Here is a 16,927-nt window from a genome sequence, read left to right as displayed (position 1 = left end):
ATTCTCAGCAAACTATCACAAGAACAGAAAACCAAACACCGCATGTTCTCATTCATAGGTGGAAACTGAACAATGACATCACTTGGACTGGGGAAGGGGAATATCACACACTGGGGCCTATCATGGGGAGGGGGGAGGGGGGAGGGATTGCATTGGGGGTTATACCTGATGTAAATGACGAGTTGATGCGTGCTGACGAGTTGATGGGTGCAGCACACCAACATGGCACAAGTATACATATGTAACAAACCTGCACGTTATGCACATGTACCCTAGAACTTAAAAGTATAATAATAAAAAAAAAAATTGACTTCTTTGTTAATACTTGATTCATCCAAAACTTTATATGAAAATCATGTTCTCTCCCATCAAATGAAATTCCTGTTTCTAAGCCTGTGGATATTTGCTTTGCAATGTTGCAGCAGTTCTTAAGACCAGAGAATCTACACTCCAAAGAATTCTAGTAACTGCCTAGTGTGCCTTAATACAATGTGCACAAGTATGCTTTTATATTCTAATACTTTACTGACAATGATGACTGCCTGAAAGTTGGAGGCTGCTGTCCCAGTATTTAGCCCAGAAAATTAGTATTTCCTAAGAATGTCAGACGGACAGGCTTAGAGGAGACACAGCAAGCCAGTCTCACACTGTGAGTCCTCTCCAGGGTGCAACTGTTCGTGAGTTTACTGTTGCTGCAACCAATGCAGACAAAGATCATAGCCTTGGCCACCCACACACAATTCCAGGACACTCCCAAGTCATACTAGAAGTGACCAACAGCTTAGTAGGGCACTGCCTCTCAAGTATCCTGTCTACTTGCACACATAGTCCAGTGTCCATCAGACTTCATACACAAATCACAAGTTCAAAGATCAAACTGTGAAGAACTTCAAGATGGCAACAACAGGGCATTAAGCCAAGTACAGGATCCCTTCTTACAAGAGTGCAGCAACGTGTGACTGCACAGGTCACCTAGCCATGAAGTTGGCCTAGACACAGGGAATTACACTGACTGCTTTCCAAATGTTGAAAAAGCCTGCCAGGGATTAACCACACTTGGTCATGAGGTATTAATAACCTTGCTATACACCACTGGTTTCTAATCCCTAGAGTTTTCAAATTTACATTCATGAAGGACACCGGTCTATAGCTTTCTTTCCTTGCAATGTCTTTGTCTGGTTTTATTATTAGGGCAATGCTGGACTCAAAGAATGATTTAGGAAGTATTCCCTCTTCTTGAATTTTCTGGAAAAGTTTATGTAGAAGTGGTACTATTAATCATTTGCTGGAATTCACTACTAAAGCATCTCAGGACCTGGGTATTTCTTTGTGGAAAGGTTATCTGTTTTGGAGTAAGCGGTAGTAGCTGTTATCTGAAAGAAACTTCATCAAAATCGTCAAATTGATAACTTACAGGTATAATATTTCCTCACTTCCTTCATAGTATCTATAGAATCTTCAGTGATTCATCATTCTTATTTTTGATATTGATAATCTGTTCCACCTAGAAGTTTATCCATTTTATCGATCTTCTCAATGAAACAGCTTTTGGTTTCACTGATTTTCTCAACTGTTTTTCTGTTTTTACAGATTATATTGTTCTCCGTTTTGCTTTTTGTTATTTCCTTTCTTCTACTATTATATGGATTTGTCTTCTACATTCTCGAAGTGGAAATAGCTAAGACCACTGATTTAGATCTTTCTTCTTATCCAAGTTAAACTTCATACATATTTATAGTAGATATATATACATATGCATAAATACATACACATATGAAATTCCCTATATGTGAAATTTACACATTAATATATATTACACATAATACATTATATCCCATGTATGAGAAACTTCATATATGCATTTACATATGGTAGATATATACGTACATAATACAAACACAATGCTTATTTGTGTTGCATAAGAAAGATCTCAAATCAATGATTTCAGGTGCTTCCACCTTAAAAAGCTAGAAAAAAGCAAATTAAACCCAAAAGCAAGTAGAAAAAAGGAGTAAGGATCAAAATGGAAAACAATGAAATCAATGAGTATTATATGTATTTTATATTTCCTATATTTAAATTTCCTATATGTAAATTTCCCGATAAATTCTGGTTTTCATAACCCCAAAGTTCAAAATAACTTCCAATTCCCCCTTTACAACTCTTCTTTGAAGCATCAATTATGTAGAAGCATATTCAGTTTCCAACTCATTAGGGATTTATAGATAACTTCTGTTTATTGATTTTTAATTTAACTAAACTTAAACCCCTTATCGTGGAGAAAAATATACAACTTCAAGTCCTTTTACATTTATTAAAGATTTCTGCCCTTCTCTCACTCAATCCAAGAATGTGATTTACCTTTGTTAATATAATTAATTCATCTGTCCTTGAAAAGAATGTATATTCCACTGTTTTATGTGGGGAGTGAGGGTGCAGAAGAATATTTTAATAAACGTCACATTAAGTTATTTAAGGTTAAGTCTATTATACCTTTGTCCTTTTCCATTTCCTGTTTTATCGAATTATTGCAAAGGATGCCTAAAACCTCTGATTATAACTGTGGAATCTATTTTATCCTTCCAGATCTATCAGATTTTGCCTCAAATATTTTGCTAAATCTGTTACTAAAATCTAAAGTTGAGGATTGTTAATCCTCTTGATGAACTGATCTCTATCAATATGAAAAAAATCTTATCACCGTATTCCTGTTCTCCGAAAGCTACTCATGGGGGCTTGTCAGATTTTTTCCCCCCCATTCTTTTTTATCTATTTGTCCTTTGCAACTACATGTTTCCCTTCCATAGGCAGCATGGATTGGAGTCTTATTTTTTATTTACTTATCCAGAAATCTCCTGCTTTACCAACGGGTGTCTTAGACCATTTTATATTTTCTGTGATCAATCAATGTTTATAAAAGCTTTAATCAGTTGCACTTTTCAGTAATAGTACATACCATGGATCTTCTCAATAGTATATAACTTTAACTTCTTTTTCATAGCCTTTTTACGGCTATGATTGTATATATTTTAAACATATGTTATAACCCCCACCATACATTTGATGTATTTTTGTAAAAAGTCAGTAATCCTTTTTACAGAATTTAGCATTAAAAAAAATATCTGTATACATACCAAGTAGTCCAACATTTCGCTGTCCTTTCATCCCCTGACGGATAGCATCCAGATTTCCATCAGAACATGCAGAACACCTCTTGGTAGTGCAGGTCTGCTAAGAGAGGAAATCCTTTCAGCTTTGTTCTATCTGGAACGTCTTATTTCCTTCAACTGTTTCCTTATTAGCTATTTTTACGGAGTATACAAGCTCTACATTAAATTTTTTTTGCGTTTTAAAACTAAAAATAATTGTCTACTATTTCTCGTCTGATTGCCTCACTTAAGGAGAAATCTGCTATCACCCTTACCTTTGTTCCTCCATAAAACATTCCTTTATCTCTGGCTGCTTGAGGATTTCATTTTAACACCTGGATTTAGACGCATTCTGGTTATGATTCAATGAGGCTTGGTGTAGTTTTCTTCATGCCCTCATTGGTGCCTCAGGGTTTGATGATCAGTAGTTCCCATTACATTGGGAAATTTTTTCATCATTTCCTCAAAATAATGTTTTCTGTTCTTTTCCACTTTCCTTTTTACAGACTCCAATTCAATGTGTGTTAGAGGACTAACTTGAACGTTCCCCTAAACGCTCACAGGGCTTGCTTTTTTTTCTTTTTTTGAGACACAGTCTCACTCTGTCGCCAGGGCCTGAGGGCTAGTGGTGCCATCTCAGCTCGCTGTAAACCTCTGCCTCCCATGGTTCAAGTGATTCTCCCTGCCTGCAGCCTCCCGAGTAGCTGGGACCTACAGGCACCTGCCACCATTGCCGGCTAATTTTGTATTTTTAGTACCCAGACAGGTTTCACCATGTTGGCCAAGGATAGTCCTCGATCCTCCTTGACCTCGTGATCCACGCTGCCTTGCCTCCCAAAGTCGCGCTGGATTCACAGGCAGTGAGCACTGCACTCGGCCCATAGGTCTTGATTATTTTTCAAATATGCTTTTTCTGTTTATTTGGATGGCTTCTATTACTACTGTGTTTAAGTTCACTCACTCTTTTTCTTCTGCATGTTTAAATTCGCCATCAGTTGTTGCACTATGTTCCTTTTTTTCGGGGGCCGGGGGAGGAGACAGGGTCTCACTCCGTCACCCAGGGGCAGTGCAGAGGTGCAATCTCGGCTCACTGAAACATCCACCTCCCAGGCTCAAGTGATCCTCCCACCTCAGCCTTCCAAGTAGCTAGGACCACAGGCATGCACCAACACACCCAGCTAATTTTTTTGTTGTTACATTTTTGCTACAGACGAGGTTTCACCATGTTGCCCAGACTGGTCTCAAACTCCTGAGCTCAGGAGATCCACCTGCCTTGGCCTCCCAAAGTGCAGGGATTACAGGTGTGAGACACCAAAGGCTGGCCATGTATTTTTCATCTCAAGCATTATAGTTTTCATTTCATTTCTAGAAATTTGACTTCTATCTTTTCTGTTATACTGAATTTTGATTTGGGTTCTTTTTTTAAATCTTTCGTGCCTCTAATTAAGTTTTAGAACATATAGAACCCAATTTTAATACTGTTTTCAATGAACTTGTCAGTTAATTCTACTATCTATGGCAATTCTGAGTCCATTTCAATTTCCTGGTTAGTCTCTTTGAGAAAGCTCATGTTTTCCCATATGTCTGTAAGTCTGGTAATATTTCAATGGATGGAAGACTGAGAGTTTTACTTGGTTGGATGCTGGGTACTTTTGGCTTCCTATAAGCATTTTTGTGCTTTGCTCTAGAATGCACTTAAGTCTCTTGGAAACAATGTGACACTTTCAGGTCTTGCTTTTATGATTTGTTAGGCAAATCTGAAGCAGTGCTCAGTTTGGGGAACATTACTCCTCACTACAGAGAAAAGACCTTTCTGAACACTCTACCCAATACTCTGAACTATGAGTTTTTCCACTCTGGCTGGCAGGATCAGTCCTTTTCCAGGCCCTGCGTGAGTACTGTGTACTGTTACCTCTGATTCTTTTTAAAAGTTATTTCACTCATTTCCTCATATACATAAGCTGATTTGTAACTTGCTGAACATTCATGGAGGCCCCTTTACAGATCTCCAGACCTCTCTGTGTGTGCATCTATCTTCTGCAAGCCACCAGCACTCCTCAACCCCCACAGCTTCAAGTTCTAGGAAAGAATTGCCAAAAGGCCTTAAGCCAGCTTCCTCCACCACCCCAATTAAAATATCCAGCCCAGTCATGGCAGTCTAGAATAGTGGAGTACAATGCCCACCTAGCTCATTGAGAACAGATTCCAAAATAAACCAAGAAGACCAGAGACTACTGCCCCAACCCAGATCTCTGATCATAAAGCACAGTATCACCCACCCAAAGAAATGCAAAACACTGCTGTAGCCTCCAGATCCAGAATAATGGAGCAGGACTCTCACCTAGCGCCAGCTATAAGGACAGAGAGTTCCAAAATTCTCCTCCAGAAAACTCACTTTGTTCAGAACAGAGTGTGGGTGAGTGCAAGCCTGAGGTCACCCTCAAAAAGGATGGAAATTCAATGATAACCAATTAAGAAGAGGGTGTTAGTTCTATGACAGCAACAAGCTAAACCACAGACCAAATGAAAGTTTACTGGAGAGAGCAAGGGAAAGAGATGGCTAAGAAGAGACATCCAGGGCAATTAGATGTGTTCTTATCTACCAGAAACGCTCATACAAATACATACACAGGTTTTCTACAGTAATGATTTTTAAATTTATATTTTCTAGGAGGTGACTTTCAGAATGGCAACATAAAAAGCAAACTCAAAGCCTCAAAGGCAACCCTCTAGAAGGAACCCAAATTTAACAAGAGCAATCTAAGAGCAACATATGGTCCAGGACAGTGTTGAAAACAATAGAGCAACACATCAACAATCAGTAGTGGCTATCAGCAAAGTGTAACACCAACAGAGGCAGACAGGCTAACACAGCAATCACAGAAAGAGACATTCAAAGACAGCACTATTAACACCACTGCCATCCTAAAGACAGTGTGCATTTCCAAGGCGGAGCCCTCTGACAAGCAACATCAGTGAGAACTCAATGGGAGTGAAAAAGCTTCTCTCAAATAGTACAGTCAAGTCACCTAAATAAGAAACAACAAGCCTAGAGAGAACAGAGGAACCAGTATCTAGAGAAAGCACAAAGTATTCTCTAAAATGTCTACTCTTCAATTAAAAAATTACAAGACATACAAAGAAACAGGAGACTGTCACCTATATACAGGAAAAACAGCAGGCTACAGCAACTGCCCTTGGGAAGATCCAGATATCAGACTTAGCTGACCTCAAAGCAGATATTATAAATATGTTCAGACCGGGCATGGTGGCTCACACCCGTAATCCCAGTACTTTGGGATGTCGAGGCAGATGGATCACCTGAGGTCAGGAGTTCAAGACCAACCTGGCCAGCATGGTGAAGCCCCGTCTCTACTGAAAACATAAAAATTAGCTGAGCATGGTGGCAGGCACTTGTAATCCCAGCTACTCTGGAAGTTGAGGCAAGAGAATGGCTTGAACTTGGGAGGCGGAGGTTGCAGTGAACTGAGATCATGCCTCTGAACTCCAGCCTGGGTGACAGAGCGAGACTGTATCAAAATAAAAAATAAAAATAAATATGTTCATAAGGAAACACTACTTAGAAAAGGGAGGTATGATGATACCTCATCAAACAGAAAAATATCAGTAAGAAGACAGAAAAGAATACAATGAAAATTCTGGATTCAAAAATCATAACTGCAATGGAAAACTCACTTGAATGACTCAACAAAAGATTGGGCTGGGTAGGGTGGCTCATGTCCGAAATCCCAGCACTTTGGGAGGCCAAGGGAGGCGAATCACCTAAGGTCAGGAGTTCAAGACCAGCATGACCAACATGGTGAAACCCTGTCTCTGCTAAAAATACAAAAAAATTAGCTGAGCGTGGTAGTGCAGGCGTCTGTAATCCCAGCTACTCTGGAGGCTGAGGCAAGAGAATCACTTGAACCTGGGAGGCAGAGGTTGCAGTGAGCCGAGATAGTGCCATTGCACTCCAGCCTGGGCAACAAGAGCGAAACTCCATCTCAAAAAAAAAAAAGAAAAGAAAAGAAAAGAAAGGTTGTAGCTGGCAAAATAATGCGTAATCTAAAGAACAGAGAGAAATAAGAGTGATGAAAAATGAAGAAACCCTCAAAAAAATGAGGAACACCATTAACTACACCAATATATTCATAACAGAAGTACCAGAACAAGTGGAGAAATATCAAGCAGCAGAAAAAATATTCAAACAAATGAATGGCTATGCTCACTTTGCAACACATATACTAAAACTGGGACAATACCAAGAAGATTAGCACAGTAGCTACACAAGAATGACATGCAAGTTCATGAAGCGTTCCATTAAAAAAAAAAGAGGCCAAAAACTTGCAAATCTGTTGATGAAGAGAAAATCTTAAAAGCATCAAGAGAAATACAATTCCTCACATGCAAGGGAATGTCCTAAGATTAACATATGGCTTCTCATCAGAGACAGTAGAGGCGAGGAGGAGGCAGGGTGACATATTCAGTGTACTGAAAAAAAAAATTTTTTTAATCACCGGTCACCTAAAATAGCAGAACTATTTGCAAAACAGAGGGTGAAAATTAAAAATCCTCAAATTAAAAAACAAATAGAAACCAAAAAAACTTGAGAATCCATTGCCAGTAGACTAACCATAAAAGAAAGAAAAGAAGTTCTTTAGGGTGAAAACAAGAGATTCCAAACACTAGTTCAAATCCACAATTATTGTGGGAAAAGGCAGTGATACGAGAGAGTAAAAAAGGCACATTTTCTCTCCTTTCTTTTCCTACCCAATTTAATATGCAAATATGTATAAGTCAATGTTTATAACTGTATTGTTGAACCTATAACATACAGAGACGAAATATATTTAACAAATAAGGCAGGCCAGGCACGGTGGCTCACGCCAGTAATCCCAACACTTTGGGAGGCTGAAGCAGGAGAATCACTTAAGCCTAGGAGTTCAAGATCAGCTTAGGCAGCATACTGAGACCCCATCTCTAAAAAAAAAATTTGTTTAAGTAGCTGGGCATAGTGGTGCACACCTATAGTCTCAGCTACTCAGGAGGTTGAGGTGGGAGTATTGTTTGAGTCCAGGAGGTTGAGGCTGCAATGAGCTGCGATCCTACCACTGCACTCCAGCCTCAATGATTCAGAGACCCTGTTTCAAAAAAATAAATATACTGATAAACAAGTAAACAAATAATAAAGCAAAAAAAAAAAAAAAGAATAAAGCAAAAAAATAGAGTGGCTGGGTGTGGTGGCTCACGCCTGTAATCCCAGCACTTTGGGAGGCCAAGGTAGGCAGATCACCTGTGGTCAGCAGTTTGAGACCAGCCTGGCTAACATGGCAAAACCCCGTCTCTACTAAAAACACAAAAATTATCTGGGTGTGGTGGTGCATGCCTGTAATCCCAGCTACTCGGGAGGCTGAGACAGGAGAATTGCTTGAACCTAGGAGGCTGGAGGTTACACTGAGCCCAGATCGTGCCACTGCACTCCAGCCTGGACAACAAAGTGAGACTCCATCTCGGGGGCAAAAAAAGACAGAGGAACAAATCTGTGCTGGAGTAAGGAAATTACACTAGATAGTAACTCTGAATCCACATGAACAAATAAATTGAAGCAGAAATGATGAATAAGAAGGTTAGTATAACAAACTCTATGAATAGATACTTCCTATCTTTCAGCTTCTTTAAAAGGCATCAACACATGAACACAGGGAAGAGAACAACACACACTAGGGCCTGTTGAGGGGTTGGGGGCGAGGGGAGGAAACTTAGGATGGGTCAACCACCATGGCACACATATACCTATATAACAAACCTCCACTTTCTGCACATGTATCACAGAACTTAAAAAAAAAAAAAAAAAGACATCAGATGACATATAGTAACAATTACAGATTGAGTATCCCTTATCTGAAATGCTTGTTATCAAAAGTGTTTCTGACTTTAGATTTTTTCCAAATTTTGGAATGTTTACATTATACTTACTGGTTGAGCTTCCCAAATCCAGAAATCTAAAACCTGAATTACTCCAACAAGCATTTCCTTTGAGCATGTTGAGCATGTTGGCACTCAGTTTCAGATTTTGGAGCATTTGAGATTTTCGGATTTGGGATGCTCAGCCTGTATAACAATGTATTGTTGGGTTTTAAATATATATGTAATACATATAAAAATAACAAATGGAGAAGAGGAAATAGAGCTATATACAAGTAATGTTTCTGTATTTTACTAGAGTTAAGGAGTAGAAATCTGAAGTAGATTTTGATAAGGTAAGACTTATTAGGTAAGTTCTAGAGCAACCACTAGGTAAATAAATTTTCAAAGGGACATAGTAATTTTAAAAAAATGTTATACTACAACATATTCATTTCATGTTGTGCACACATAACATAGAGAGTAGAATGAGAGACAATGGAGACTTGGAGGGGTGAGGAGGAGGGTGAAGGATAAGAAATTACTTGATGGGTGCAATGTATATTATTCTGCTGATGGCCACACTAAAAGCCCAGACTTCACCTCTATGCACTACGTCTGGGTAACAAAACCGCACTTGTACCCTCAAAACCTATAAAAATAATAAAATAAAATACATTCATGTCATGTAAAAGAAAGCAGAAGTAAAAGGAATAGAGCACCAAAAAAGCAGGAGACCGAAAACAAAAATAGCAGAGGTAAATCCAACTACAGATGCTCCTTGACTTACGATCAAGTTACATCCTGATAATAGTCAAATTAGTTGAAAATACTGTTTTTCCACTTAAAATGGGAATACATTCCAGTAAAGTCAGAAAAAATAGTCAGTTGAACCTTTATAAATCCTGAACATACAAAGGGGTTTCAACCCAATAAACCCAATAAAAAAAAGTTAAATTTTTCAACTTGAAACATTAAAAAAATCATAAGTCAAACCACTGTAAGTCAGGAACCATCTGTATAGCAATAATAACAGGAAAAAGGGAATGATTTGAAAATCCAATCAAAAAGTAACAATTCTCAGGTTGTCGAAAGTGTGAAAATCCAAACATCTGTTGTCTATAAGAGATAGATACAAACAGGTTGAAAATTTGAAAACAGAAAAAGACAGATCCGGCACATGACAGCTTAAGGCTGGAGTAGCTATACTAATATCACATAAAATACACTTTAATACAAAAATTTTACCAAGGATAAACACAGGAATTTTATTAATATAACAATAAAAGGGTCAATCAATAAAGAAGATATAACAATTCTAAGCATATGTACTACTAACAGAGCCTCAAAGTAAGTCTAGCAAAAACTGACAGAATTAAAATAAAAAATATACAAGTTTACAATACTTACTGCAAACTGTAATATCCCATTTTCAATAACGGTTAGGACAACTGGGCACAATGTAAACATGGAAACAGAAGATATAGATGACATTCTAAAGCAACCAGATCTAAGAGATATAGACAGAACATTCCACTCGAAAACAGTGAGAACATTCCACTCAAAAATAGTGGAATAGGTATTCTTCAAAAGTACACATGAAACATTCCCCAGAATAAATTTAAAATGATTCTCTGACCACAGTGGAAATTACAAATCAGTAAGACAAAGGAATTTTGAGAATGCACAAATGATATAACACATTCCAAAGTTAAAAAAAAAAAAAGTCAAAAAAGCAATAAGAAGGGAAATCAGAAAAAATGCTTTGAGATAAAAATGAAGACATACTCAAACTTATGGAACACAGATAAAGCAACCCTTAGAGAGAGATTTGTAGTTGTAATAACCATATTAAAAAAGATCTCAAATCAATAAACTAATTTTCCACTTTAAAACACTTGGACAGGAGCAGCAATACAAACCCAAAGCAAGCAGAAGGCAGGAAAGCAGAAAGATTATAGAGTAAAAATTAATGAACTAGAGAACAGAAAAACAATAGCTCATTCCTGGAAAATATCAACAAAATATACAAACATCTAACTAGATTGACATTGAAAAAAAAGAGAGAGAATATTCAAATTACCAAATGTAGGGATTAAAGATGTATTACTAGTACTCTTACAGAAATAAAAATAATTACAAAGAATGTCATGAACAATGTATGCCAACAAATTATTTAACTTCAACAAAATGGAAAATCCACAAAACAAAACAACTAAAACCAACTCAACAAGAAAAGAAAATCTGAAAAGACCTATACAAGTAAAAAGATTGAAGTTGTAAATTTAAAACTCCCCATTACAGGTGGGATGCAGTGGCTCATGCCTGTAATCCTACCACTTTGGGAGACCAAGGTAGGCAGATCACTTCAACTCAGGAGTTTGAGACCAGCCCAGACAACATGGTGAAACCCCATCTCTACAAAAAAAAAAAAAAGAAAGAAAGAAAAAATACAAAAAATTAGCTGGGTGTGGTGGCATATGCCTGCATTCCCAGCTACTTGGGAGGCTGAGGTGGGAAAATTGCCTGAGCCTGGAAAGTTAGGCTGCAGTAAGCCATGACTGCACCACTGCACTCCAGCCTGGGCAATACAGTGAGGCACCACTGCACTCCAGCCTGGGAAATATAGTGAGGCCCTGTCTCAAAAAAGACAAAAAACAGACAAGAAAACTTCCCATTACAAAAACAAAAACAAGACCCAGGTCCGTATGTGTTCACTGGAGAATTTTATCAAACATTTAAAAAGAATTATCAATGACTCAAAAACTTCAAAAAAATAAGAAACACTTGCCAGTTCATTCTTTGATCCCAATACTACCCTGGTACCAAAATCAGACATGAAAAAAACTACAGATCCATGAGTCATGACCTACAAATCCTCAACAAAATACTAGCAAATTTCATCCAGTAGTATATAAAAAGGATTACATACAATGATCAAGTGGGATTTATCCTAGTAATGCAAGTTTGGTTTATCATTTGAAAATCAATTAATACACCACGTTAAGTAGAAAAGAAATAACCATGTGATCATCTCAGTATACAAAGAAAAAGTATTTAACACAATCCAATGCCCATCTTCTCTATAAAAACAATCAGCAAACCAGGAAAAGAGTTAAACTTCTTCAGCCTGATTAAAGGCATCTAAAAAAGTCCACCACTAACATCACACTAAATAAAGAAAGGTACAATGATTTTACTCTAAGAACAAAAAGAAGACAAGAATGTCCTCTTGCTGGTTACACATCACACAGGAGATTCTAGACAAGAAAAGCAAGGGGAAGGGGAATTCACATTAAAAAAACAAGTGAAACTATATTTGCAGTTGACTGCTCATGCATATAGAAAATCTTAAAGAATCTGCTAAAACACTATTAAAACTAATAAAAGAGTTCAACAGTGTTGCAGGGTGCAAGTTCACTAACAACAAACAATCATAAATGAAAATTTAAAAATAATTCCAACCAGGCATAATGGCTCAAACTTGTAATCCCAGCACTTTGGGATGCCGAGGTGGGTGGATCACCTGATGTCAGGAGGTTGAGACCAGCCCGGACAACATGGTGAAACCCAGTCTCTACTAAAAATACAAAAAAGTTAGCCAGTCGTGGTGGCATGTGCCTATAGTCCCAGCTACTTGAGAGGATAAGACAGCAGTATCACTTGAATCCCAGAAGCAGAGGTTGCAGTGAGCCAAGATCGCACCATTGCACTCCACCCTGGGCAGTTAAGAGCAAAACTCTGTCTCAAATAAACAAATAAATTCCATTTACAATAGCATCAAAAAGAACAAAATACTTATAACTTTCAGGAAATACAGAGCTTATAGTCTGAAAACCACAAAACAATGATGGAAGAAATTAAAGACAGCCTAAATAAATGGAAAGGCACTGAATAGCATTCATACGGTTAAGATGGCAATAACTGCCAAATTAATATCTAAATTCAACACAATCCCTACCAAAATCCCATCTGCCTTTTTGAAGAAACTAATAAGCTGGTCTAAAATTTCATGTGGAAATTTAGGGAACTGAAGATAATCAAAACAATCTTTAAAAAGAAGTAGAAAGTTAGAAGACATACATGTCTCAATTTGAAAATGTGCTACAAAATTGTAATAATCAAGATGGTATGATACTGGCATAGAGGTAAACATATGAAATAAAATTGAGAGTTCACAAACACTACTATATATTATGTTCAGTTAATTTTCAACAATGATGCCAAGACAATTTAATGTTGAAAAACCACCTTTTCAGCTGGGCGCAGTAGCTCATGCCTGTAATCCTAGCACTTTGGGAGGTTGAGGCAGGCAGATCACAAGGTCAGGAGTTCAAGACCAGCCTGGCCAATATGGTGAAACCTCGTCTCTATTACAAATACAAAAAAGTTAGCTGAGTGTGGTGGTGCATGCCTGTAATCCCAGCTACTTGGGAGGCTTAGGCAGGAGACTAGCTTGAACCCAGGGGGCAGAGGTTGCAGTGAGCCAAGATCGCACTACTGCCCTCCAGCCTGGGTGACAGAGTGAGACTCCCTCTCAAAAAAAAAAGAAAAGAAAAAAGAAAAATCACCTTTTCAAGAAACGATGCTGAGACAACTGAATATTTGTATGCAAAACAATCAAAATTATTCCTTTCATCACACCATATACAAAAACTAATTGAAAATGGATCACAGCTCTACATTTAAAAGCCATTACTTAAAGAAAATACAAAAGTAGATCTTCATGCCCTGGGGATAGACAAAGCCCTTTTAGATAAAGTACCAAAAATACCAGCAACAAAAGAAAAAACAAATTGTACTTCAAAGAATGAAAAACTCTTTTGCTACCAAGTACAAAGTAAAGACAATAAAATGACAACCCATAAATGGGAGAAAAATATTGGCTAATAATACACGTAATTAGGGACTGCTACACAGAACATGTAAAAAAACTCTTACAACTCAACAATAAAAGGACAAATAACACAACTACATAATGAAAAAATGAATTCATTATTCTATTTAAGCTTCTATCCTCCAACTTTGCTACAAATACTTAATAGTTTTGGGAGTTCTTTAGAATTTTCTCCTTAGGCAATCATGCCTGTATGAACAAAGAAAGTTTTATTTCTTCCTTTCCCATCTGTATGCCTCTTATTTTGTTGTCTTATGGCATTACCCACAATTTCCAATGAGATGTAGAGTAAGAGTGAAGAGACAGGACATCTTGTTTCCTTATCTGAGGGAGAAAGTATCCAGTGTCTCACCACTCAGCATGATCTTAGCAGTAGGCTTCTTGTAGATTTTTGTAATCAAGTTGAGGAAGTTTCTCTCTATTCCTAGTTTGTTCAGTTTTATCATGAATGGGTGTTGGATTTTATTAAATGCTTTTTGTCCATCAATTGACATGATATAGTATTCTTCTGTAGCCTGTTGATGTGGCGGGTTACAGACATTGATTTTTTTTTTTTCTTTCTGAGACAGTCTTGCTCTGTCACCCAGGCTGAAGTGCAATGGCGCAATCTCAGCTCACTGCAACCTCCGCGTTCCAGGTTCTAAGCGATTCTCCTGTCTCAGCCTTCAGAGGAGCTGGGATTACAGGCACGCTCCACCACACCCAGCTTATTTAGTATTTTTAGTAGAGACAGGGTTTTACCACATTGGCCAGGCTGGTCTCGAACTCCTGACCTCAGGTGATCCATCTGCATCAGCATCCCAAAGTGCTGGGATTACAGGCATAAGCCAACACACACACCCGGCCACATTAATTGCTTTTCAAACTCTGACCAGCCTTGAGGTCATGGCATCTAACTATTTTCATGCAATGTTGGATTCTATTTGGATTTTTGCATCTATATTCATGAGGAATATTAGTGTGAGTTTTTCTTCTTTGCAAGGTCTTCATATGTTTTTAGGATTAGAGAAAAAACAGCCTTTTAAAAAAGTGTTAGGAAGGTTCCCTTTGCATCTCTTTTCTGAAAGACACTGTAGAGAACTGGTATATTTCTTCCTTAAATGTTGCACAGAAATCACCAATGAAACCAAGAAAGTCTGATAATTTATTTTCTTTCTTTCTTTCTTTTTCTTTTCTTTTAGGAAAGCTTTATGGATTCTATTTCTTTAACTGATATTGATCTGTTTGAATGGCTTATTTTTTCTGTGTAACTCTTGGTAATCTCTGAATTTCAAGGAATTACCCATTTCACCGAAGTCATGGGTTCAGGAGGAGCCAGTAATAAAGCCATCCTGTACCAAAACCATCTAGTTGCATTACAAATGCAAAATATAGCATCAATGAAGGACCCCCTTCAATGCAGGAGGAAATCCTAACCTTAATTACTTTGGAAAGAGACAGAAGTCTGTGAGATTAAAGGAAAATATGCACATAAGTACTGTATTTTAGTTGATAACATTATAAAACTATTTTCCACATGGGCATGGTTAATAATTCTGACAGTGCCATGCATGTATACAGGAAAAGAATAACGAAAGTAAATGGAAGGCCAGGCGCAGTGGCTCACACCTTTAATCCTAGCACTTTGGGAGGCCGAGCCAGGTGGATCACCTAAGATCAGGAGTTCAAGACCAGCCTGTCCAACATGGCAAAACTCCATCTCTTCTAAAAACACAAAAATTGGCTGAGCGTTATGGTACGCACCTGTAGCCCCAGCTACTTGGGAAGCAGAAGCAGGAGAAATACTTGAACCCAGGAAGCGGAGGTTGCCATGAGCTGAGATCACGCCACTGCACTGCAACCTGGGTGACAGAGCAAGACTCCATCTCAGAAAAAAAAAAAAAAAAAAAAAAAAAAAAAGAAAGTAAACGGATGATGGATGGTTAGACCCAGATTTCTTACTGTTAGGTATGGTAATTTACAGGGAAGGAACGGAAGAAAGCTAGAATGATCCATATGGTAATGAAGAGTTGAAGGTACAAGTATAAACACATGTTTAGCTTAAGAGAGATACAGATGGTTACATGTAGAACTATTTACAAGTATATTACATGGTTTATACACATGTATATTTCCCTGTTCTGTCAGCTGAGATGGCCACACCCTACTGCTGCAAGAACACCCTTAGCCCCATCTTGGTTTCTAATATCATTCTCAAATAAAAGGAACCAGGATTACCTGAAGAAATGATGGCTGGTTTCAGAAAGGAAATACACAAGATGAGACTGGAACATCTTGTAGTGACAGAAAGAAAGTGCTCTAAAAAACAACAGCAACAAAATTCATAAATCTTCACTTCTGACACGTGAGTTGTGCAGAGTAACATTGTTCCAATGTGTATAATATGAAAAATAGGAAAAAGATGTAACTTTATAGTGGACAAACTCATTATGTTTGCCAAGACATTTAAGGCCAACATCAAAAGTTGTAAAACATGGTGACAGTATGCATGCTTGATATAATGTGACAAAAAAGGTACTTTACCACTGTGGCCTTTTTCCCCAAAACCTATAATCCCAGTCTTATCTTGAGAAAAACATCAGACATTCCAATAAACGGGATTTATATATACCTCAGCAGGACTCCTCTAAACTGTCATGGTCATCCAAAACAAGGAAAGTCTGGGAACCACCATAGCCAAGAGGAGTCTAAAGAGACATGACAACTAAATGAAATATGGTGCCCTGGAAGGGATCCTGGAACAAAGAAGGACATTAAGTAAAAATCAGCAGACCCTAAATAAAAATATGGACTTTAGTCAATAATCATGTACCAATGTTGATTCAACAGCTGTTGCAAATGTACCATCCTAATATGTCAACAAGAGCAGGAACTGGGTAATTCTACTATCTACCCAATTTTTCTATAAGTCATGAAATAAAGTGAATGCTTGAAATCAACAAAGGAGACACGTAAACAGCCAACGAATGCATAAAAA

The 16,927-nt window shown here is 37.8% G+C and overlaps 1 protein-coding gene across 1 annotated transcript in view; it reads right to left on the bottom strand.

Annotated features, from left to right (window-relative positions):
• LOC108517359 (zinc finger protein 33B) overlaps nucleotides 1–16,242 on the bottom strand; it is a 25,723-nt gene extending 9,481 nt beyond the window's left edge. Inside the window, exon 1 of the mRNA XM_017855236.1 lies at nucleotides 16,168–16,242. The gene's annotated coding sequence lies outside the window, so the exon portion shown is untranslated. The remainder of the gene's footprint in view (nucleotides 1–16,167) is intronic.
• Nucleotides 16,243–16,927: the final 685 nt, after the last annotated feature.

The sequence above is a fragment of the Rhinopithecus bieti genome, unplaced genomic scaffold (assembly GCF_001698545.2).
Source record: "Rhinopithecus bieti isolate Rb0 unplaced genomic scaffold, ASM169854v2 scaffold_40838, whole genome shotgun sequence".
NCBI classification, from domain to species: Eukaryota; Metazoa; Chordata; class Mammalia; order Primates; family Cercopithecidae; genus Rhinopithecus; species Rhinopithecus bieti.
Note: the sequence above shows the minus strand (reverse complement) of the source record. Positions and strands in the feature narration are given on the sequence as shown.